Source organism: Heterodontus francisci, chromosome 3, assembly GCF_036365525.1.
Source record: "Heterodontus francisci isolate sHetFra1 chromosome 3, sHetFra1.hap1, whole genome shotgun sequence".
Lineage (NCBI taxonomy): Eukaryota > Metazoa > Chordata > Chondrichthyes > Heterodontiformes > Heterodontidae > Heterodontus > Heterodontus francisci.
The window spans coordinates 115,304,135-115,330,637 of record NC_090373.1 but is presented as its reverse complement, the minus strand read 5'-3'; the positions used below and the strand labels follow the sequence as shown (position 1 = coordinate 115,330,637).

The following is a 26,503-nucleotide window of genomic DNA, read 5'->3' as shown; positions in this document are numbered from 1 at the left end:
AAACATCAGATCCACCATCCCCACAGGGGATTCCTGCATGCCTTCAAACGCACACCAGTTAAATGCCGAATCAAGCGGGATCATGTTGGGTTTCCAACACACAGGCATTTTTGAAATTTTAACCCCATCCCCCCCTCCCCACATGCACCAGCACCCACCAGCAGTCCCCTCCCACACGAGTATAAATGTATATAAAATATGTTAGAACTGGGAATACATTTTTATTTTTATTTATGTTCTCATAAATGCTGGACTTTAGAATGATTACAGCACAGAGGGAGACCATTCAGCCCATTACATCTGTGTTGATTCTGAAAGTGGTGTCCAGTTAGTACTGTTCCTCTATCTTATCATGTTCTCTTTGACGTATTTATCTGCTTCCCTTTTAAAAGCTATTATGGGTTCTGATTCAACCACTGTTTCTGGTAGGACATTCCAGATACGAATAACCCTTTTAAAAAGACATCTAACATCTTTTATTCTTTTGTTGATGATCATAAATTTATTGCTGTAGTTATTGAACTCAATAACTAGTGGAAATAGTTTTTCAACATTTATCGAATCCTCTTCACAATTTTGAACACCTCTATTCTTGTAGCTTTTGTTCTAATGCAAAGAGCCCAGTTTCTCCAATCTCTCCTCACAAATAAACCATAAAATTTGGTGTTGTTTCAGTAAATCACTTTTGCACTCTTATTGCAGCTGTGATATTCTCCTTAAAGTAAGGTACCCAAATCTGGGTGTTCTGGGGTGGATTGGCAGGGGGTTGGGGGGCACCAATAGTGACAGCAGCATTGGGCAGTAGGCCATTACCCACCATTTTCAGGGAACTACTACCTCTTTTCCACCTAGGAGGCCTGAAAATTCATCCCTGTAGTCTATCTGTGGTCTAACCAATAATTTGTATCGGTTTACCAATACCTCTTTGCTTTTGTATTCTGTATCACTATTTATAAAATCAAGGAACCCATGTGATTTTTTTTTAAAGAAATGTTTTGTCAAATTACCTTTTAATGTTCAGATTCTCTCCTTATTCTTCCTCACAAAATGTATCACATCAAATTGTTCACATTAAACATTCACTACAAGCAGTCAAGCAATTTCTGCCCCATCTACTAAAGTCTTTGTTCTCCTGAAGTCATTTACAGTCTTTTTCCAAGCTAACCAAGCTCCCTGATGTGTTGGTTTATTTTAATACACACCAGTATAGAACCCCCTCCTGTTTTTCTTTTATAGATTATAGATTGTTCAAGCAGTACTTCCTCTCTGCACTTGGAGAATGTTTGCTTGGTCATCTTTCATTTTTCCATCAAGGGGAAGGGCCTGGCCCAAAACATTAACCCATGACCGACTTGATGTGTGTTTCCTACATTTTCTGTTTAGTTAGATACAAACATGTGACTATGACAGACAGGAGGAGACCCATTGGCCCATCCAGCCTGTCCTACCCAACTGTAATGCCTTGTACATCACCATAAAGACACTCCCTATCCCACCTGAAAACCATGCAATCTCCTGGGAGAGGCAAAAAAAAAGACAAAAGTTAAGGGGAGAAAATGGAAAATTCCTCTATGAAGCTTTAGGCAATCAAAATTAGTCCAGGACGCCTCTCTGGCTCTGAATAATATTATACAATACTTGCACGTATAGTTTCACACATCCTCTAACAATTACATCAAAAACGGCTTCTTAGCATAAAGAAAAATTCTAAAACTAGAGGTCATAAATAGAAGATAGTCACTAATAAATCCACTAAAGTATTAGGGATAAACTTCTTTATCCAGAGAATGGGTAGAATGTGGAACTTGCTACCGCATGGAGTAGTTGAGGCAAATAGCATAGTTGCATTTAAGGGGAAATTGGATAAGTACATGAGGGAGAAAGGAATCCAAGAATATTCAGGAAAGGTTAGATAATGTAGGGTGGGAGGAGGCTCATGTGGAGCATGAATATGGCACAGGCCAGTTGAGCCAAATGACCTGTTTCTGTGCTGTAAATTCTGTGTAATTAATAAGACGTCAGATGAAAATGACATACCCGGGCTGCGTTTCTGAGTTTGTGCTGCCAGGAAGGAGCCTTACCTTCCAGCTGTGCATATCAGGAAATCTCAGGCAGCATGCTCACAGCTTCCTAACAGGCCTGGCTGCTGGGTGAAGTACTTTTGCAGCAGCACTCAGAATATCAGCTCTACTAGATATGTTATGACATCTGTCCAGTTCTTTCTTTATGGTCTGTATTTTCCACTACTGGTTACCCATTGTTGCAGCATTGAATAAACAATGGGTGGGGGTTCTGTTCCACACAGATTCACTTACTTTGCACCTAAAATGTTTCCAGGGAATTGAATCAGCAGCGATGGGAGCAAGCAGGCAGATGTTTCCTTTGACTATTCATTTAGTTCATGCCCACCCTGCATGTCAATGCCCGCTATTTCAGCATTCAGGCATCAGATGGATATAATCTCCATGTGATATGAGTGTTCAATGTTGCTAGGTGACAGCAAGTAAACGGAAGATCATGTAACATTAGGTGTATTGCAGCCATTTCATAACAATCTTTGTGTATTTGTTTTTACTGGCACTTAGTTTCTCTTGAAGAGTTGTACCAATTGTAGATTATTTATTTTTGTCATCATGTCTATTACTGACACTAATGGCTTTCCTGATAGGAATTCCCTGATCTGCTGAACAAATGGGTAGTTCAGATTGCAGGAAATCTGTCTGTACCCAGTTGCCGGTACTTACATAGATGCATCTGCAAACAGAGGTGAACAAACCTTACCAGCAGATGATTAGTGCAAGCAGATATTCCACTTTCCAAAGGAAGCCAGGCTAGCAGACACAATGGCACCATTAAATCTCTGCAGAGCGCCACTAAAACCATGTAAATGCATAACCAGCAGTCATGTCGAATATGTCCTTGCAAGCACCCCAGTCATAATATGTCATGATTTAAATGGCGCTCCATGAAAGCAAGGCATGCCAGAATGGATGACAGTGAGTGTACCTTGAATGGCCGCAACTGCCAAGATGCCATCAACCTTTTCTGCAGGCCCTGGCCTATGTATCCAACAATGACCTGAGCAAACATTTTTCTTTAGGTCTGGATCAGCAGATGGCAAAGTTGTGGCAGCTGTTAGAAGGGCACCATGTAATATAGAACTGGCACATCCAATAATAGTAACAGTAGCTTTGGTCTGAAACTTAGTTCCACCTCTTTGCAGGTATGCTTCGATGCTGAGTTATCAATGCTGACCTGTGAGTTTTCAGTGTTCAATTATAAGACTTCAATTCTAAGTTATGAAATGCCAATTCGTACCTATGAGGCTTCAATAATGACTACTATCCTCACACATACTACACTACATCCACTGCAGCAGCAATAACGTAGATGATAGGGCGCTGGGCTACTCTAACACATGCCTACAGACTGGTTCCAGCAATGGTTTCCATTCTCTTGGTTTTTGCCCATTGCCTTTTAGTCTCCTGTCTATTCAGTTTTAGCCAATGATCGAAATCCCTTTTGTCACTGTCCAAAGGCTTTTAGAATTTTTGTCAGCTTGTTGTGACACTCCCCTTTAATTATTCTAATCCAGTTAAATGTCATTTACATGTAAGTTTCTGCTCCCAACACTAGTGTGTTTCCATCACCCGTCTTGAATCCGCAAATGAAGCTATTTTAAAATAAATTAACCTCATAAATTTGAGTGCAAACTGTACACTTCAGCCTGAATTTTGTCGGAGCTGCGGTAGCCCCAATTATGGGCCGGAAAGTTGGGGGCAACCCCTCCTCGGCTGACTCCAGGAGCCCTGACCCGATTCTGTACCCATCAGGCAATTAACCGCTTTTTGAGGGTGGAGATGCTGCCCCCAAGAGCTGCCAGTCAGTCAGAGGGCCCTTACCACTGGGGGGCACCTCTTTGGGCCACAGGGTGCCCAATCAGGAGGGATCCCCCTCCCGAACCTATGAGGAGGCTGTCAGATTTTACTGGGCATTCTCCCCACACAGCTGCTTAAGAGCCTCAATTGGCCTCTGGATGGAAAGGCCGTCCTCAACCTTCCCTACCGCTGATAAAATTGCACAGCATCGGGAAGGCGATAGGCATTCTACCCCTCATGTTTCCTCGTCATTTAATGGCAGCCCCCCACCCCAACCCTCACCCTCACCCCCCATCTCCCAGTCCTTCCTTGGAGAGCTAGTAAAATTCAGACCTTCCGTTTCAAACTGCCTACAACCCACCAGGTAACATTTGGGTTTACATAGTGACAAACACAAAAATGCATGACCTGATTTTCAGTTGGCAAGTAGCAGTATGTGAGTTGGAAATGTTATCATTGCTCCAGAAATGAGACTCTAGGTATTTTAACACTCATTTCAATTCTGCCAGCCAGCTTAGACAGGAAATGACAGAAAATCGCATGTCTCGGAGATTGTCCATCAAGATTAGTTAAGTGGCGGGTTTAGCTGCCAGGGACATTCTGCGTGGGTCTTGAAGCACCCGTGCTCTTCCTGGTCAAACAAGGAAATTAAATGAAAAGTTTAAAAGCTTTCTGAGTCTCATTTGACCCCGATCTGCGTCCTCACTAGGTTGGCCAGCCAGAAACACACTGTGGCTTCCCATTTGAGCTATCAAGTTAAAATTACAGCGAGGTTCCATTTCGCTATTGGGACAGTGTGCAGGTTAGAATCGCAAATAATCTGGGTTATTTTAACCACCCACCCAGCAGTTTCTGTCGGACATCTAGGGTTGATTAGTCCACAACGATTTGTTCATTGCTCGTCCTTCAAGTGGTGAGATAATAATACTTTTGAATTGCTGCCAATGAAAAAGACAACAATGTGCATCAGTGAGATCCACCAGATCATCACATAAGCCAGATCATTTTGGGAATCTCGTTTACTCCAAAATGACATGCCTGGCAATAAGACATTGGAACTGAGTTGATATTGGTGGTATGTTCAAAATCCAGTTGCTGAGTCAGGCAGGTCCCATGTATACCAGGATGCTGTGGATGATTGACCACCCAAACTGCCTCATGATGGAAAAGCTGGGGGCTAGGATTCTTTCTGCTCATCTCATGATAACTGCAATCAAGTTTCCTAGCCAGAAAATTTCTCATGCTCTGTGCTGGTAATTGCGTTGTTTTATCTGCTTAAAATACAATCTTATTCCTGTGCATCCTTTGAGATTCCTAATTCTTTGCACTTGTCAATCCTTACCTAAGTTTTGAGGGCTTAGGTAAGTGCAACATTTCCCTGAGGTAAGAGACTGGGCATTCCAGATGAGGTAAACAGAAATGTTTATTGGTTTGCTTTGGGGGTTCTTCAACATGGCAATGAGCGATGATAGAAAAGAGCAGAACTGGAAGAGACTGCAGCATACCAGACAGTGCCAAAAACAAATATCTCACTTGCCCAGTCCCTAAATATTTCTAGTTTTTCCTTTTTTTACACACAATCTGCCTTCATTCTCTATCTGAATAATCCATTCAACATGTTCATCACTGTGTAAAGTAGTTAAATCTAACATGTTTGTGTATTTTCCCTTTTCTAAGCTTAAGTCCATTTCCCTGGTTTTAGAATTTGTAACAATTTCAAATGTATTATCAGCGTACAATTTATCTGTTCCCTTAAATAATTGCATTTCTGTAGCACCTTTCACAACCTCTGGACATCCCAAAGTGCATTACAGCCAATGAAGTACTTTTGAATAGTTTTAATTTAGGAAATGTGGCAGCCAATTTCTACACAGGAAATTCCCACAATCAGCAATGAGATAATGATTAGATAATATGTTTTTTTAGTGGTTAGTTGAGGGATAAATATTGACCAGGACATCAGGGAGACTTCCCCTGTTCTTCAGAATAGTGCCATGGGATACTTTATGTCCATCTGAGATGGCTAACAGGGCCTTGTGTCTCATCTGAAAGACAACACCCCCAATGGTGCAGCACTGAATACTTGCATTATATTTCCACTGAGTCTTCTCTTCTCCAAAGTCTGTCTCTTCAATCCCTCCTCAATAGGCCAGATGCCTTTTTGATTGCCCTTTACTGTACTTTTGCTAATGCCTGAATATGTTGTGGTACCAACCAGAATGACATACGGTATTCCATGTATGGTGTTACTGGTGCCTTGTATGGGTTCATTATTACCTCCTGGCATTTGGGCTCTATCCCTACGTCTATGCATCCTCTTATCCGGTTGGCTTTCTTCCTGCTGCACATTGCACAATTGATTTCAGTGAACGATCCACCAATGCCCCGAAATCCTTCTCCTGCTTTGTACCCTGTAGTTTGGAGTCATTTTGTTTCTATTCCAACTTTTAACTTTTTTCCCTAATCTCATTACCTGACATTTGTCTACATTGAATCATATTTTCCACTTATCAACTCGTCTTCCCAATCACTCAGATCCCTTTATATTTGCTTTGTCTATTCCCTATTGTTTGAAGCCTCCCCCATTTGGTGTCATCTACAAATGTTGACAGCTTTTATGTACTCTGATGGTTTTATAATCTCTACTGAAATCATTTTTAAGAAAAAGATTTTTAATCCTATAGTTTTCAAAATGTGTGCTGTGAAATAATTCTATTATGAGCTCTTATGTTCACTATACTGACCATTGTAATAAGGGGGAAAGGGAGGGGGGAGGCTGCAATTAACATTCTGAGGCACTTAAGATATATTGTCCTGTGCAGAAGGTGCAGAAGTACGTTTATTTCTGGTGTTCATTGATCTGCTGACCTTGTGAGAATTACTTTCGTAAATTTATGCACTTGAAGTGCCATCACTTACAGAGCTAAGGACCAAGAGCTGGAAGAGGGATTTAGGCTGGATAACTCTTTTATTGGCTGGGACAAATGGACTGAATGGCCTCCTTTTGTGCAGTAAATTTTCTATGTTTCTAAATCATCTTACAGTTGAGCAATGCGAGGCTCTGGTTTTGGACATGAGCTCCTTCCATGTAAAGTGCCTTGCCTATGTTTTCACATTACAGAACTAGCTGATGCAAGATAAGGAAGTGAGTTTGCTGACACGCTTCCGATAAAGGATCATGATTAAATTGACTGCAACATCAAAGCAGTAACTGTGAATTTGAAGTCCTGTTAGTGCCTATGCAGTTGCACAAGGTACCAGGATTAACTGTAATAAGTATCATATTGTACTACACATAAACAGGGTAGCTTTGGAGGCAATTTGATTTCAAGACAATATGCTTGGTTGGAATATTTGAGTTGAGTTGAGGCTTTGGCAGACTTCATGTACAAGACATTCAGTTGTATAGTTCCACATCTAGTGGCACTACAGCCACCTACCACCTTTTCCTGGGGGCAGGATGCACCACTGGCCACTTCTCCATGATCTGCATGATGTTGTTGGAAGATATGGGTGAATGCAGGAGTATCCTCTGGGTGAGCTGAAGACGTTGATTTGGCACTATCCTGACATCACACAGGCCTGGCTGATGTAAAGCCAGGATCTCAAATTAGGAAATGGATGTGAAGACAATGCCTACATTGTTTAATAATGAAAAATGAAGTGTGAAGATGACAGGTGGGCCCTGGCCAGGCACCCTGATTCAGGTAAGGTAATTTTTTGGAACTTTTTCTCTTGTAAAATTTCTGTTTTTTTTGGAGGTGTATTGGTGAGTTCCTGCATTTTAGAATCATAGAATCCTAGAAAGTTTAAGGCACAGAAAGAGGCCATTGGCCCATCGTGTCTGTGTCGATTGAAAAACGATCCACCTATTCTAATCCCACCTTCCAGCATTTGGTCTGTAGCCCTGCAGCTTACGGCACTTCAGGTGCATATCCAGACTCCTTTTGAATGAGTTGAGGGTCTCTGCCTCAACTACCCTTTCAAGCAGTGAGTTCCAGACCATCACCACCCTCTGGGTGAAAAGGTTTTTCCTCATCTCCCCTCTAATATTTCTACCAATCACTTTAAATCTATGCCCCCTCGTCACTGACCTCTGTGCTAAGGTGAATAGACCCTTCACCTCCACTCTATCTAGGCCCCTCAAAATGTTGTACATTTCAATCAGATCTCCCCTCAGCCTTCTCTGTTCCAAGGAGAATAACCCCAGCCTATCCAATCTTTCCTCATAGCTACATTTTTCCAGTCCTGGCAACATCCTTGTAAATCTCCTCTTTACCCTCTCTACTGCAATTACATCCTTTCTGTAATGAGTTGACCAAAACTGCACAGAGGACTCAAGTTGTAGGCTAACCAATGAGTTATACAGGTCCAGCATAAGCTCCCTGCTCTTGTATTCTATACCTCGGCTAATAAAGGAAAGGATTTCATATGCCTTCTTAACCACCTTATCAACCTGTTCTGCTACCTTCAGGGATCTGTAGACATTCACTCCAAGGTCCCTTACTTCCTCTACGCTTCTCATTTTTTCCCATTAATTGTGTATTCCTTTGTCTTGTTTGACCTCCCCAAATGCATCATCTTACACTTCTCCAAACTGAATTCCATTTTCCACTTTTCTATCCATCTGAACAGACCATCAATATCTTCTTGCAGCCTACAACTATCCTCCTTGCTATCTACCACACGGCCAATCTTTGTGGCATCTGCAAACTTCTTGATCATGCCCCCTACATTTACAATCGTTAATATAAACCACAAAAAGTAGGGGACCCAGTACTGAGCCCTGCAGAATGCCACAGGAAACAGCCCTGAAGTTGTTAAATCAGCCATCAACAATTACCCTTTGTTCCCTGCCCTTGAGTCAATTTTGTATCCACCTTGCTGCATTTACCTGGATCCCATGGGATTTTATTTTTTTAACCAGAATGCCATGTTGTCAAAACTTGTCAAAAGCCTTGCTAAAACCCATGTAAACCACATCAACTGCACTATCGTCTATCGTCCTTGTTACTTCTTCAAAAAATCCAATCAAGTTGGTCGAACAAGATCTTCCCTTAACAAATCCACGGCGACTGTCCTTGATTAACCTGTGCCTTTCTAAGTGACAGTTTATCCAGTCTCTCAGAATAGATTCCAATAATTTGCCCACTACTGAGGTTAGACTGACTGGCCTGTAATTATTTGATCTATCCTTCGCCCCCTTTTTAAACAGAGGTACAACATTAGCAATTCTCCAATCCTCCTGCACCACGCCTGTATCCAGTGAGGACTGGAAAACGATGGTCAGACCTTCTGCTATTTCCTCTCTTGCTTCTTTTAACAGTCTAGGATACATTTCATCTGACCCTAGTGATTTATCAACTTTCAAGGTTGCTAATCCCATTAATACTTCCTCTCTCCCTATGTTTATCACATCCAATACTTCACAATCTTCCTCGTAACTACAATATCTACATTGTCCTCCTCTTTTGTGAAGACAGATGCAAAGTATGCAACCATACCAGTATCTTTCGCTCCTACACATAGGTTACCTTTTTGGTCTTTTATGGGCCTTAGAACAGCTAGGCATTGCGCAAACGACTACTGGCAACACCTATGCAGTCATATTCAGCTGGCCTCAGAGACCGGAAACATCAGAGGAATGTATGATGGCATGAAGAGAGCTCTTGGGCCAACCATCAAGAAGATCACCCCCCTCAAATCTAAATCGGGGGACATAATCACTGACCAACGCAAACAGATGGACCGCTGGGTTGAGCACTACCTAGAACTGTACTTCAGGGAGAATGCTGTCACTGAGACTGCCCTCAATGCAGCCCAGCCTCTACCAGTCATGGATGAGCTGGACATACAGCCAACCAAATCGGAACTCAGTGATGCCATTGATTCCCTAGCCAGCGGAAAAGCCCCTGGGAAGGACAGCATTACCCCTGAAATAATCAAGAGTGCCAAGCCTGCTATACTCTCAGCACTACATGAACTGCTATGCCTGTGCTGGGACGAGGGAGCAGTACCCCAGGACATGCGCGATGCCAACATCATCACCCTCTATAAAAACAAAGGTGACCGCGGTGACTGCAACAACTACCGTGGAATCTCCCTGCTCAGCATAGTGGGGAAAGTCTTTGCTCGAGTCGCTCTGAACAGGCTCCAGAAGCTGGCCGAGCGCGTCTACCCTGAGGCACAGTGTGGCTTTCGTGCAGAGAGATCGACTATTGACATGCTGTTCTCCCTTCGTCAGATACAGGAGAAATGCCGTGAACAACAGATGCCCCTCTACATTGCTTTCATTGATCTCACCAAAGCCTTTGACCTCGTCAGCAGACGTGGTCTCTTCAGACTACTAGAAAAGATCGGATGTCCACCAAAGCTACTAAGTATCATCACCTCATTCCATGACAATATGAAAGGCACAATTCAACATGGTGGCTCCTCATCAGAGCCCTTTCCTATCCTGAGTGGTGTGAAACAGGGCTGTGTTCTCGCACCCACACTTTTTGGGATTTTCTTCTCCCTGCTGCTTTCACATGCGTTCAAATCCTCTGAAGAAGGAATTTTCCTCCACACAAGATCAGGGGGCAGGTTGTTCAACCTTGCCCGTCTAAGAGCGAAGTCCAAAGTACGGAAAGTCCTCATCAGAGAACTCCTCTTTGCTGACGATGCTGCTTTAACATCTCACACTGAAGAATGCCTGCAGAGTCTCATCGACAGGTTTGCGTCTGCCTGCAATGAATTTGGCCTAACCATCAGCCTCAAGAAAAGGAACATCATGGGGCAGGATGTCAGAAATGCTCCATCCATCAATATTGGCGACCACGCTCTGGAAGTGGTTCAAGAGTTCACCTACCTAGGCTCAACTATCACCAGTAACCTGTCTCTAGATGCAGAAATCAACAAGCGCATGGGTAAGGCTTCCACTGCTATGTCCAGACTGGCCAAGAGAGTGTGGGAAAATGGCGCACTGACACGGAACACAAAAGTCCGAGTGTATCAGGCCTGTGTCCTCAGTACCTTGCTCTACGGCAGCGAGGCCTGGACAACGTATGCCAGCCAAGAGCGACGTCTCAATTCATTCCATCTTCGCTGCCTTCGGAGAATACTTGGCATCAGGTGGCAGGACTATATCTCCAACACAGAAGTCCTTGAAGCGGCCAACACCCCCAGCTTATACACACTACTGAGTCAGCGGCGCTTGAGATGGCTTGGCCATGTGAGCCGCATGGAAGATGGCAGGATCCCCAAAGACACATTGTACAGCGAGCTCGCCACTGGTATCAGACCCACCGGCCGTCCATGTCTCCGTTATAAAGACGTCTGCAAACGCGACATGAAATCGTGTGACATTGATCACAAGTCGTGGGAGTCAGTTGCCAGCATTCGCCAGAGCTGGCGGGCAGCCATAAAGACAGGGCTAAATTGTGGCGAGTCGAAGAGACTTAGTAGTTGGCAGGAAAAAAGACAGAGGCGCAAGGGGAGAGCCAACTGTGCAACAGCCCCAACAAACAAATTTCTCTGCAGCACCTGTGGAAGAGCCTGTCACTCCAGAATTGGCCTTTATAGCCACTCCAGGCGCTGCTTCACAAACCACTGACCACCTCCAGGCGCGTATCCATTGTCTCTCGAGATAAGGAGGCCCAAAAGAACTCTCTCCTTAATTATCCTCTAACTCTTAATGTATTGATAAAACATATTTGGGTTCACCTTGATTTTGCTTGCGAATATTCTTTTATGCCCTCGCATTGCTTTCCTAATTTTCTTTTTGATTTCACCCCTCCACCGACTTTCGACTTTCTGTAGTATTGAGCTCTTGGTGTCGGACATAAGCTTTCCTTTTCTGCCTTATCTTACCCTATAGGCTCCTTGACATCCATGGGGCTCTAGATTTGGCCGTCCTTTCTTTGTGGGAACTCCAAAGAGTATTACTTCATATTTACAATGACAAGAGAAGAGTAGGTGACCTGTGCACGCAAAAACTGCAACTGGTATGAATGCTGTGACCAGCTCAAAGTCATTTCTGAGACTGAAGGTTTGTGTTTATATTCCAGTTCCTCTGTACCAATACTAGGAATGAGAGAGATGATCAAAGTGGTCAACCAGTACAGACTTTGGACAATTTTCTAATGCAGAAAGTTCCAAGAGTATTGAAGAATCAGAGAAAAGAACATTAACAGAACTAGACCTACAGCGACCCGGGTTCAATTCTGGGTACTGCGTGTGTGGAGTTTGCAAGTTCTCCCTGTGTCTGCGTGGGTTTCCTCCGGGTGCTCCGGTTTCCTCCCACATGCCAAAGACTTGCAGGTTGATAGGTTAATTGGCCATTATAAATTACCCCTAGTATAGGTAGGTGGTAGGGAAATATAGGGGACAGGGTGGGGATGTGGTAGGAATATGGAATTGGTGTAGGATTAGAACAAATGGGTGGTTGATGGTCGGCACAGACTCGGTGGGCCGAAGGGCCTGTTTCAGTGCTGTATCTCTAAACTAAACTAAACTAAACTACATACACAAATTATGTACATTTGTGATTAAAAGTGAATATGTTCCATGGAGCCCAACTTTGTTTTTCAGATAAATGTTTGCTCAAGCTGCCATATGCATGTGTGTGTGAGAGAGATAAGAGTTGTTCCTAGGCTTATTTAGTGCTTTGGTGCTGAAATGCTTTTAATATACAATGTCCTTAGTTCTTTGTAACAAATTGATCCCACCACTCAGTGGCAAACCTGCAACCACTGCTACTTCACCCTTGTGTTATACAGAATGAAATGCCCACTTTTGGTGTAAATCAAGTTTGGATGGACAAAATTTCTAATTGTACAACTAGATCTTTTTCATAGTTCAAGTAGACATGGTACAAAAATCTCATGCCACCTTTTTAAATTGAAAAAAATATGCAATGAAGATGCGTGAAAATTTCACACAGCACCATTATACCAACTTGAAATCCTAGTGACAGCGCTGGTACTGTAGGAGTCGCAGAAGCTATGCTAAAATATTTTATGCTGTATTTATATCAGAGGTTCAGTGTTAATATAATTAAGAATTTTTTTTAAAGTGCACCTTAATTTTGCCATTGTTGGTAGAATCCATAAAGAAATTCTTCTCAATTTGTTGTGATCTGGAATGTACTGCCTGAAATCCAAAAGGGAATTGAATAAATATTTGAAGGAAAGAAATGTACAGGGCTACGGGGAAAGAGCAGGTGAGTGGGATTAATTGGATAGCTCTACCAAACAGTCAGCACAGGCACAATGGGCCAAATGGCCTCTTTGATTCTGTGGGCTGAATTCTATAAGGCTGCTGCATGAAAAAATGGCAGCCTGCCTGTGCAGGCCGTACACCAAAGAGCCGCCATGATTCCAAGCGTGGTGGCTCATTTAAATAGCTGGGGTGGGCCGCCCTAGCCCGATGACGTGGAGGGGGCAGGCTGTCCATCGCCGGTGTTAGCGGGTATGAATTTAGAAGAATCACTCGACACTCAGGTCTGCTCCAATGTCAAACAGTTTATTACGCCAGCGGGGAGCAGGTCACTGGGCTGTCCAGATGCCTCTCCACCGAACAAAGGAAAATCCACAACGGATATACAGTTACTCAGCCCATCCCGGCTGGACATAATCCAATCATAACGGTTATTGATTACATACATTACACATATTACCAATTAGATTACTCATTAAGCATCATGTGGCTATGTGATCAGCTCATGCAAGCCCCCTGATCATCTTGTGATGTTTCCCAGACCCCCTTATCAACTATCCTTGAGTCTTCACAATGAATCCTTCCACCTTTATCAAGCTTGCATTCCTGATTGCTTCGTGCAGTCTGCAGTTACACAAAGCAGCTGTCTTATACACTGATATGAGGGGCCCTCCTTGGTCAGGCTAATTGTCTGTGCTAAGCAGTACCATGCTCAAGGCTGCAAGCTAACTAACTTGTCCCACAATGCCTTGGGTAAATACTCCATTTTGTAACAATATGTGGCTATACTTTCATCTTATATATATATATATATATGTATGTGTGTATTAATGTAACTGCATCGGCCACAATTTTTCCTTCTACAATCCCCCCTTTCGGTAAAGGACTACCCCTAGACCTGTTAACCAACATATCTACTTTATTATCCCCGTTTTAACCCTGTCCGGTATTCCCTGCCTCTACGTGCTGGCCAGTCACATGATTTCAGGAATCCCGGTCACTTAAATCAAATTATCGTGTCCCTTTGAAGTTAACCTCCTGTGTTGTTCCTTTACCAAAGCCTTTGCTTTCTTTCGCTCAGTATATTGTCCGCATGATCTACAAGCCAATATTACCCCGGTGGGAGCCGGTACCAATTGCACTCCCACCAACACGTGTGATATTATCCTGATTCAAGGGTGAATATTTGTACTTTGAAGTTCCTGTTCATTATTTTCCTTGAGAACCTTTAACTTTCTTTTTAACTGATGGTAAAGCTTCACTGAGTGACCTACTTTGTCCCGAAATCCGCTCAATTTCTCATCTATGTGTGGGATTGGGGCTTGCTCTAACTCTTTATAATGCTGGACGTGATCGTGGAGCTGATCAGTTGCATTAATGGTTTCCAGCCCCCGCTGTTGGATATAAACTATCCAGGCTAGTCCTATAGTGACTGGTTGTTGAGGGGTAAAACAGAAGTCTGGGTATGGTATGGGACAGCGTCCAGTTCCATAGCAATATGATGTTTCGATGGTGGAAACGCAGTACTTTCCATTTCCCTGGTACCCCGACCTTGCAAAATCTCTGTCAGATAATATCGGAGGGAGGTATTGCCTTGTCGATCCAATCTGGTACCTCCCCCCTTTGGAGCTGATCGAGGTTGTGTCTCATTTGTTCCACCATCCACAGCCCATAAGTGTGGCACAATTGTCCCTGCTGGGTACGGCATCCAAAGTGATTTAAAGTCTTGGCATGGGCCTCCAGCACCACTATTCCATCTAATTGTATTTCCATTGTTCTCTGCCCCAGATCTGTTTGATTGGGCCCCTCAGCTTGAATTATGAGCTCCCTTATAACCCTCCAGAGTCGTTCCACATTCTCGTTTACCACTTGTGTATGTAAAGAATTGATTAAAGAAGTCCCAGTATTGATCCCTGTTAACTCATCATTTAATTTTTTTTCTCTTGTATCTGTGAAATGGGTTACGCCCCCTTATCCTTGTGGCCCCTGTGGCGTCAGCAGCTTGTCGCACTATTACAGTGGCTAACATACTATACATATTCTTAGCCTGTTCTGAACAATACTCTGGCATCCGGATACCTGAGACATTGATCAACACAGGCACAATTTCATGTTTTACATTATCATACAATGCTTCCCCTGGGCTTGATGTACCCACACACATCCATGTTCCTTTCAACTTTCCTTATCATCTGTTGCCCAATGGGAGGGGCACAAACAATTCCAAAGACACAGCTCTCAGTTACCCCTCCCCCTTTCTGTCTGGTCACGCAGTTAGCGTGGGTCATCTGTGGAACACCGTACACATACTGCATCTTTGCCCGGATTCACCGTAAGCCATGCAGTCAAGTCGGTTTACTCGCCGTTATACACTTCCCATCCAACATGATGTGCAATGCCCCATAGTTCATATAGTCCATATTAATACTCCTTTCATTAATCCGTTGTGCATCCATTACCGGGTCTTTGTTCTTCCTCTCCGGATATTAGCACCAGGCCCCACAGCCACTGCAGTCCGGTTCTTTCCCATTCTCCACTAGTGGTTATATCTGTAATTTAAACACACTGCCTGGTGGTCACCAGGTGTTAGTACTTGTCCATGTTGCGAGTATCCCCTAACGAGGGATACATGTCTACCTTTGGGGACCGAACATGTCCTGGGGAATCCAGGAGTTAATTTATATTCTTATCATCTCTACTCTTTCGAAATTATCTATATGGTCCCATCACGCTCGGGCTTCGTTCCCCAGAATTCCTTTATTAGCGCTTGCATCAGCCAGATCTAATTGCCAATTCCTATTAATTATAATTCTATTTCATTTTGAGCCCTGGAGAACCTTTACAATCAATATGCATAATTCCTTAAAACAGAAATCAAACATTTCCGTTTGATTCCAGACATTAGTGTATATTGTTTGTGTTTTTTTTTAACCTTTGATGACATTTTAATTCCTTAAATAACTTGTCAAATTAAACTGGATTTTCGACATCTCAGATTATTCCAAATTCAAATAACAGTAAATTTCCCTTTGAATGCTTTAAATAACCACTCATATCAATTTAATTTTGTTTATCGATTCCAATTTCTTATGCCCAGACTTGGTGATATTGTATTTTTTTTTAGTAAAGACAGAAGTGCTTGCAACTATTTCTCCTTCTCAAGTACTTTGTCTCATTGATAAATTTCTTGCTTGTCTCCAAGGGGGAGGAGCAAAGCATTCTCCGCTGAGTCGCTTTACGTAACCCTTTTTTTATCGAAAAGAACTAAACTCCATTTTAAATGGTTTTTGGTATCCTTAGGATTTTCAAACAACAAAATCTTTAGTAACATTATCAACTTCAAAGGAAACCATCTCCATCAGGAAAGACAGCATTTTAGATTAAACTCCAATTGTTTCCAAACTTTTATCATCTTTTCTAAGAGGTTTCTAATCCAAGGATTTTTTATAAAACAAAGATGATTCCCAAATTCCAATTTACTGCAATAAATATTTAAAAATCAAAACTGCCGATGTTATATGAGTGTCCGGAACTTAAGACTCCCCCAAAACTCGATATGCTAAACTTGAAAGTTCATTGTGGTTGCAAATGACATTTCCAGTTTTTTTCCCCCAATTTCCCGTAACAGTATTAATTTAATTCAGACTTATTAACTTATAATACTTATTAACTACACACAGAACAGAATAGCGCGTGCTTTTTAAAAAAAAAGATAGGTAAATTACGTCATTTTTCTTGTTCTTCAGGCGCCTTTTCAAATGACTGTAATAAAACCAAAAACTAAAGAAAAAGTTATTTAGCATTCTTACAACAAAAGACTTAACACCAGCTCCTTACACAAACTTCAATCTTTCCCATTAAGAACAAAGAACAAAGAACAAAGAAAATTACAGCACAGGAACAGGCCCTTCGGCCCTCCAAGCCTGCGCCGATCCAGATCTTCTATCTAAACCTGTCGCCTATTTTCTAAGGGTCTGTATCTCTTTGCTTCCTGCCCATTCATGTATCTGTCTAGATACATCTTAAAAGACGCTATCGTGCCCGCGTCTACCACCTCCGCTGGCAACGCGTTCCAGGCATCCACCACCCTCTGCGTAAAGAACCTTCCACGCATATCCCCCCTAAACTTTTCCCCTCTCACTTTGAACTCGTGACCCCTAGTAATTGAATCTCTGGGAAAAAGCTTCTTGCTATCCACTCTGTCTATACCTCTCATGATTTTGTACACCTCAATCAGGTCCCCCCTCAACCTCCGTCTTTCTAATGAAAATAATCCTAATCTACTCAACCTCTCTTCATAGCTAGCGCCCTCCATACCAGGCAACATCCTGGTGAACCTCCTCTGCACCCTCTCCAAAGCATCTACATCCTTTTGGTAATGTGGCAACCAGAACTGCACGCAGTATTCCAAATGTGGCCGAACCAAAGACTCCTTTGCTTATCCTTCTCTCCCTTAAAACCAATATCCAATTCCTGACATTTGCTACTTAAAACAGTCAGTAAAACATGTCTTTAATTTAAACTCCAAAAAACTAGAACAGATTTTAAACTGGAACTCCAAGTAAAGCAGGTGTTGTAAACGTCAAATTGGATTTCTGCCAAACATCTTCAGACCTTCAAGGCTGAAGCTTATCTCTTAGAAAATTGTTCATTGCCTTTTCACAGTTGCAAAACCAACTTTTAAAATCAAAATAAAATTTTAACTTAAAATATAATGCAATTTTATATCCCATTCCTGGGTGCACAATCTTAAATCGAAATGAACACACTCAACAATCACTTTTCACACTCATTCAATTCCAAACAACTTAATAGACTCATGCTTTCAACATTAAAGCCAGACAACAAAGAGTTAACGACAGTCAGTTCTACAGAACACAAGCTGTACAGAACACAAGCTGTACATCCCAGACATTCAATTCATTCATGGACGCTTCCAACAATCACACATTCGAATCAAAGACACAGTAACTTGTTTTTACTCTAAAACATAGTCCTTTGTGTCACTCTGCCATAAACTTAGTGAATGCTTTTTATCTTTTTGTTTCTCTGCCAGCTGGCAGGTAATGGACCCCTCCGGTCCCCACTCGAGCTTCATCTTTTCACTGGCCATACTTGGGTAGAACCGTTAGAATCTACTCTCAGAGGTCCGCTTTTAACCTAGCGCAACTTGTAGTAGACCGTCTCCTGGCTAGCTGTCGGGTCACAAGTCTGTCCGTATTTCATACAACAAGCTTATGATATATATACGCATACATATATTCCAAACCCTCCTTGACAGTGCCGACGTCTCTTAACGAACTACCTACCACCGTTTGACCATTGTTCAGATCCTGTTCACAAACTTGGCATTCGTTGGTCGCGTAACACCACCCAGCCCCGGGATAAGCTTCTGTTAGATACTGACCCAGTATTCCTGAAGGTATCAAGTGACCGCCGAATCCTGTTCTCAAGTTCGGGATCAGGTTTCAGCCAACTCCCCCTTGGCCCCTTCGGGGTTACAGAAGAGCTGACTTACACCTGATCCTGCCGACTATGCCAATTGTTAGCGGGAATGAATCTAGAAGAATCACTCGACACTCAGGTCTGCTCCAATGTCAAACAGTTTATTACGCCAGCGGGGAGCAGGTCACTGGGCTGTCCAGATGCCTCTCCACTGAACAAAGGAAAATCCACAACGGATATACAGTTACTCAGCCCATCCCGGCTGGACATAATCCAATCATAACGGTTATTGATTACATACATTACACATATTACCAATTAGATTACTCATTAGCCATCATGTGGCTACGTGATCAGCTCATGCAAGCCCCCTGATCATCTTGTGATGTTTCCCAGACCCCCTTATCAACTATACTTGAGTCTTCACAATGAATCATTCTACCTTTATCAGGCTTGCATTCCTGATTGCTTCGTGCAGTCTGCAGTTACACAAAGCAGCAGTCTTATACACTGACATGAGAGGCCCTCCTTGGTCAGGCTAATTGTCTGTGCTAAGCAGTACCATGCTCAAGGCTGCAAGCTAACTAACTTGTCCCACAATGCCTTGGGTAAATACTCCATTTTGTAACAATATGTGGCTATACTTTCATCTTATATATATATATTATATATATATATATATATATATGTGTGTGTATTTATTTAGCTGCATCGGCCACAATTTTTCCTTCTACAATGGCAATGGTGTCAGCTTCCTGTGCATAGGTCCTAATGCCATTTTTAAAGGGCTGTTAGCCCTACCAGCAAATTTAAATAGTTAAAGAAAGATATAGTGAAATTAAATAAATACCTCTTTTTTTCCCCCTCTCCCATCCCCCGCAATTAATTTAATTATTTTCCGTTTCCCTCCCCAAAACACTTATCTTTAACATCTGACCTTCTATAGAATCCAGCCTCATGATTCACAGTGACAGTGCCTCTCGATCTGCAGCAAGACAGGGAGATGGAGCAGAGATAGAGGAGAGAGAAAGCTCTGCGCCATTCCCTCTGCAAACTTAGAGCCGGCCTCCTCCATGCTTTTTGATAGTGACAGGAGACTGTCTGGCAGGCCAGCATCTCGGTATGCATGCCCATTAATGCTCTCCTGTATGCCACTCCATTGAGAGCTTTATCTAAATCCTCTGCAGCAGTACTCATCTGCCACTGTGCCCTCTGGTGAGCTGGCAAATGAGCCATCCTTTATCCTTGGCCTTGTTGCAATCAACTCATGCCCAGTGGCTTGCCATTTGCCCATCCCAACTCTGCTCTAGCCTCCAAGTTAAGTACAGTACCAGTATCTGAGCAGGTGGCTGCGAGTGTCAGATCAAGTGATGGGGCCTTTTCATCAGCGCTGTGCTGTTTCTCTCTCTTTAGTCCTCCTGGCCACTGTAACTGGTCAGGCGGCAATTCTTTGGTGTCAGAAAGCAGGATCTCACAAGGGGAAAGTTGGTGTGATGTAAGTGGGTGGTGGGAAGCAAGAAGCCATGGTCCACACCATCAGCAGCTTGTTCATCATGCCAGAAAGCAGGATGAGGATGAGGGTGAGCTTGGAGCTGAGATGGAGCATTAGGCAGGAACATATCATCATCCTCAATGTTCTCAGCAACATCGGAGGCTGTGGCCCCTTTCGCAGCCAGCACCATGATGCAGGGAACCATCTTCTTAGTAGGGTTCAGGAGATGTAGGCCTCCTTTTTTTCCTGCTCTGCTCCCTTCTATTGTGTGCCACCTTGTCCTGCAAGAACGAGGGTGGAATGTCAGTGGTTGTGTAGCACTGTGTTTGAGTGCTATGTCTGCCATAACTGAATAACTGAGATATGTGGATGCAACAAGAGGTGGGTATGAGGTTGGCAGCATTGGTAGGTGTGGGAGGGTGAGATGGAGTTTCTGGATGTTAGATTTTAGTCCTGAGTTCCAGGGAGTGCTCCTGGGGGCTGATGGGGGTGCATTGAGCAGTGTGAGATGTTGGTGGTGTGGTGGGTAGGAGATATCATATGAAGATGCAGTCACTGACCTTGACCATCCTGGTGAGATCATTAGACTTCTTGTCGCAATGCTCCCAGATCCTCGGGTCCACTCTCTGGGAGTTCACCTTCCTGGCCACCTGCTCCCACTCCCTTCTGAGGGCCCTTGCGGGTCTCCTGCACCTCCACCCGCCCCCCCCCCCCCCCCCCCCGCCTCTCCTCTGCAGGACCATGGCATCTCTCTTCTTGCCCACCTGCACCACCATTGCCTCCAGCACTGCATCCATCATTATGGATCCATCTGTCTGTGCTGGTGTTTAGTTTTCAAGAATTTACATTGCAGCAATTGTTTTGTCCAACTTCCCTTTAAGAGACACCCTGCTTTTTAAGTAAGCAAGTAATATCCTTTGCAAGCTGTGTCCCACATTTGCTTTTGAACATTCAATCTATTTTCTGATTTGCCTTCAGTTTCACTTTCTGGATATCCAGGACTCTGAGCTGGGGAATTTTGTAGATTGCATACTGATGATAATGCTTCTTGCTCATTACTGGGTTCCTCAGGATGCTCAGAAATGTGAGGAACTTGATGGATGAAAGTACATTCATCCCCCAGCACATCAGAGCACATGATCTGCAAAAAATGCTCCTGGGCCTCCTGCTGTGTGTGGAGCTCACCAGCATCGTTACAGAGCAGAGAACAATTCTGGAGGAACAACAGCTCGTGCCACAATCATTCAGATGAGGTGGGGACATGAATTGTGAATGGACATGGGCGTGTCATGAATTGTGAGCCCTGCACCTGAAAATCAGGATAACCCAATTTCTAGCCCCATATTCTAGTATCTGCACAGAGAGGTCTGGACTTTGCCAAGATTGGCTACCAATCCTGGTTTATTGATGGAAACTGGAGGGATAGACTGGTCACAGGGAGTTGGCATTCTAACCACTGAGCTCTAGACAACCCACAATCTAATTAGTAGGTGATCTGAGTTGAATAAGATTATCAATCTTCTGCACTGAGCTCTTGTGTGGCTTTGCCTAGTTAAACTTCAACAGTATTCCTATTATGTCCAAAATATCTATCCCTCAGCAATCAGGGCCTAACTTGTCTTGGTCTAAGTAAATGGGTTCTGTCCCTATGAGAAGACTGTGTGCACTGTGTTTGAGGATTTTACAGTCGTTTGGTTTGGAGACATTTAAGCACTGTGGTAGGTTTCCATGCATTTATTAGTTGATGATGCTGCATTTTTTATATAAATAGTTCTTTAATGTACCCAGATTAAACAGTTGACTGAAGTGCTGAGTTGAGTTGTGTCAAAACACGATAAACACATACCAAGCCACCAGTGATGTAATTATCACTTGGAATCATCTCGGTGACAGTCAGAGTTTCACAACGTTTCACTGGGAACTCAGAAATAGTTCATGTGGGTGAACAGAAAGATCATTAATTTATTACATGAAATTCAACGGCATCAGGTTTAAGGGATTACAGCTGGAGATAGCTTCAGAAATCTATGCAACACAGAATAATTATGCTGCATTCAATGGAAGAGATTACAAATATCTGCATTTTTTAATAGGGTGAAAAATGGATGGGTCTCCCAAGAAGTGTAGTAGATCTATATGTAAAGTGGGTGAGGAAGCTGGTATGGCCGATTATAAATAATATACTATTCTAACTTGTCAAAGGACAATGATGTATTGCAAAGAAAGTTAGGAAGAATTTAAGCGAGTGATGTACATTTTGGACCCCAACTTTTATTTAAAAAATTGTAATTCTCAAAACTGGCAACGAATTACTTTATTGCCAAGCTTTTCATTAGAAAAGAGAAAAACAGCCAGTAAATAACCATGTTCTTTAAATAATCATCCAATTAAACCGGTGTGTTAAATGGGGGAGCAACAGACTTTGTTGCACCCATTTTCTGGCATTATAGGCGTTTACGTAGGTCCAATTTAGGGGCCAAGCAGTGTTGAAAACAGATTTTATGCTATAAAGGTTCACGTGCTCTAGACATTTTTTTATGTCAGCCTCAAACAGAAGATGGATGCCTTGGATATGCCTATAATGGGCCCAATGCCCTTTTTGAGACCCATTTAGGAAATTGCTATGCCTTGAATGGACCAGACATTAATTAGCCCTGCTCCAGTCAGGATTATTCAGCCTGCAATTTTCCCTCTAAGCCACACATCGTCCTGACTTGGAAATACATCGCTGTTCCTTCATCGTTGCTGGGTAAAACTCCTAGAACTCCCTAACGAAGACCAGTATAGGAGATCTGTCACCACACTGACTGCAGCAATTCAACGAGACAGCTCACCACCACCTTCTCAAGGGCAATTATGAATGGAAAAAAATGCTGGGCTTTCCAGCGATGCCTACATCTTGTGAATTAATAACATTATATTTTTTTAAAAACTCTAACCAGTGGTTCCTAATGGGACCTCTGGAGGACACCACCAAATAACTAAATTAAAAAAAAACTTATCTTAATGTGCAGCACTCCTCCTGGCTCCTTAGTGCTCCTGAGAGCTACTGTTCGTGCTGCTGCCCATGAGGCAGTGATCTGACACTCCGGGCCACCGATTCATCAGGCAGTGGTCTGCACGGAATGTCCTCAAGGCCCCACGGGAAAAGGAGACGGTGGATCCTGTCGGAAGGTTCCCCGAGCAGATCGCCAAAGTCATTTGGCGGAATGCCTCATCACCAGAACTTTCAAACAAGCACCAAGATGTAGTTTGGCTGGTGGTGAGAAGAGCCCTCCCCGTCAGATCCTTCCTGCACGCCCGAAGTCTCGCCCCCTCTGCACAATGCCCCCGTGGTGGCTGTGGTGGGGAAGAGACGGTTGCCCACCTCCTCCTGGAATGTGACTTTGCAAAGCAGGTGTGGAAAGAGATGTAGTGGTTTTTGTCGAGGTTCATCCCAAGCAGCTCTGTAACACAGGAGTCTGTGCTCTACGGGCTGTTCCCAGGGACGTACACCGACACAAACATCAACTGCTGCTGGAGGACTATCAACTCAGTGAAAGATACCCTTTGGCTTGCCCGAAACTTGCTGGTCTTCCAGCGCAAAGAGTTGTCCATGACCGAATGTTGCAGACTGGCACATTCCAAGGTCCAGGACTACGTGCTGAGGGACGCACTAAAGCTTGGGGCAGCCGCAGCAAAGGCTCAATGGGGGAAGACCACTGTGTAAGGTCCCCCCACCAAGCTGAACGGAGGGGCTGGATCCATGGGAAACCCCTCGAACTGTATCGGGAAAATTTTCATTTGCTGTTAAATGTAAAAATGTAATTGGCATGACAAATGTGAAATGGAAGGGTTGTGAGGCAACTCATGATTGTATTGAAGGAAACTGATCACCTTGGCACTGTTTGTATTTTATTGACTTGGTGCTGTTTGAAACTGGTTATGTAATTTTTACAGATTTTATGAATAAAGAATATTTTGGAAATAAAAAAAAACTCAGGTCCATCGATCTGGTTGGGGGTAATGATTGCCGTTCCTCCGGCCGGGGTATTCTGCTGCGGGGAGGTAACTTCACCATCTCCGAAGTTAAGGAGATGGTGGGTGGTCGCCTCCTCGTAGCAGATATAATGTACAACAACGCCCCGCTCCGGTTGATCAACATGCACGCCCCGGTACAACGCAGCGAGCGGCTGACTGTCATCCAGCAGCTCCCACTGCTGCTGGCGATGTCCAGGCCGGTCATCCCAGGCGGTGACTTCAACTGCATCATCGATGCGGCTGGACGAAACGGCAGAGACGACAGCAAACTGGACGCTACGTCCAGATTCCTAATAGAAACAGTTAAAGATGCCAAACTGCACGACGTCTTCAGCAAACCTGCAGACGGACCGCAGCGCAGATACACATGGTCAAGATCGGACGGGTCTGCCCGTTCCAGGATTGACTTTCTGTTTGTGTCCCATGCTGTCACGGTTAGATCCACTGACGTCAAGCCGGTGTTCTTCTCCGACCACTGCCTCTTACTGGCCGACTGTCACTTACAGGACGACCAGCAGGGGGACGTGGAAGCTCAATGCTACACTGCTGACCCCAGAGAACGTTGAGGAACTCAAAAGGGATTACAAAGGTTGGAGGATTGTGAAACCCCTCTTTGAGTCTCCAGTTCACTGGTGGGAAGCGATCAAGGAGAACATCAAGTGGTTCTTCATCCACAAAAGTGTTCAGAGGGCAAGAGAGAGACAGAGGGAAATGTCCCGACTTCAGAAAAGTATGCAAAATCTGCTCCGGCTGCAGTCAATGGGGGTCGAGGTCAAGGAGGACCTCCATGAGGTGAAGAGCCAGCAGGCCTCGCTATTTGCCACGGAGGCCTCCAAGATCATCTTCCGGTCCAGAGTCCGCTCCATCGAGCAGGATGAGACGTGCTCGCGTTACTTCTTCCAAAAGGTACACACAGAGAGCTCTGTTATCAGCAGCCTGAAGGAAGAGGATGGCTCGGTGACGTCTTCGCAGTCCGACATACTAAGGATCAGCAAATCCTTTTATGCTGGGCTGTATGACGCGAAGCCCTCAGACAGCAGAGCCTCCCAGTCCTTCCTGTCATCTATCACAGAGGTCTTAGATGACAGCAGGAGGGAGAGACTGGACAAGCCGCTAACTCTGGACGAGCTGACAAAGGCCGTTGAGTCCTTCGAGACGAGTAAAACTCCCGGAAGCGATGGCTTACCGGTCGAGTTGTACTTGGCCCTGTGGGACTGGGTCGGCCCGGACCTGCTGGAAGTATACGAGAGTATGCTCCTGGCCAGCAGCATGTCAGAATCCATGACGAAAGGCATCATCACCCTCATTTACAAGCGGAAGGGGGAGAGGGCAGAAATCAGAAATTGGCGGCCCATCTCAGTGCTTAATGTTGACTACAAGATTCTGTCCAAAGTCATAGCCAGTCGAGTCAAGTCTGCTCTGGAGTTGGTGATTCACCCTGATCAGACCTGTACTGTACCCGGCAGGAAGATCTCTGATAGTCTCGCGCTACTCAGGGATATGATCGCCTATGTGCGGGACAGGAGGGTGGACACCTGCCTCATCAGCCTGGACCAGGAGAAGGGTTTTGACAGGATATCGGACACCTGCATGATGGACGTGCTTTCCAAAATGGGGTTTGGGGAGGGTATCTGCAATTGGATCAAACTGCTCTACACAAACATCAGTAGCGCAGTCTCAATCAATGGGTGGGAATCGGAAAGTTTCCCGATCCAATCTGAGGTCAGACAGGGTTGTCCACTCTCCCCGGTCTTGTTTGTTTGCTGTATTGAACCCTTTGCTGAGTCTATTAGGAAGGATGTGAGCATAAGAGGGGTGACAATCCCAGGCAGTGGAGGCACTCAGGTTAAAACCTCTCTGTTCATGGATAACGTCGCCGTCTTCTGCTCGGATCCGCTGTCCGTGCGCAATCTGATGAGCATCTGCAACCAGCTCGAACTGGCCTCGGGAGCCAAAGTTTACCACGGCAAAAGCGAGGCCATGTTCTTTGGGAACTGGGCTGACCGATCCTTTGTCACCTTCACTGTCAGGTCAGACTACCTGAAGGTGCTGGGGATATGGTTTGGAAGGGCCGGGGCGTGCACCAAAACCTGGGAGGAGCGAGTAGCCAAGGTACAACAAAAGTTGAGCTTGTGGGGGCAGCGATCTCTCTCCATTGTGGGTAAAAACCTGGTCATCAGGTGCGAGGCGCTCACGTTGTTGCTGTACGTGGTGCAGGTCTGGCCCATTCCTGCGCTGTGGCAGTCACTCGAGCCATTTTCCGCTTCATCTGGGAATCTAAAATGGACCGGGTCCGGAGGGACACGATGTTCAAATCTCTGGATAAGGGTGGGAAAAACGTACCCAACGTGGCCCTCATCCTGATGACCACCTTTGTGTGCGGCTGCATCAAGCTGTGTGCAGACGTCCAGTACGCAAACTCCAAGTGTCACTACGTGCTGAGGTTCTATCTGTCCCCGGTGTTGCGAAG

The 26,503-nt window shown here is 44.2% G+C and overlaps 1 protein-coding gene across 1 annotated transcript in view; it reads left to right on the top strand.

Annotated features, from left to right (window-relative positions):
* Nucleotides 1–7,134: 7,134 nt before the first annotated feature.
* LOC137352692 (heparan sulfate glucosamine 3-O-sulfotransferase 5) overlaps nt 7,135–26,503 on the top strand; it is a 285,937-nt gene continuing 266,568 nt past the window's right edge. Inside the window, exon 1 of the mRNA XM_068018416.1 lies at nt 7,135–7,585. The gene's annotated coding sequence lies outside the window, so the exon portion shown is untranslated. The remainder of the gene's footprint in view (nt 7,586–26,503) is intronic.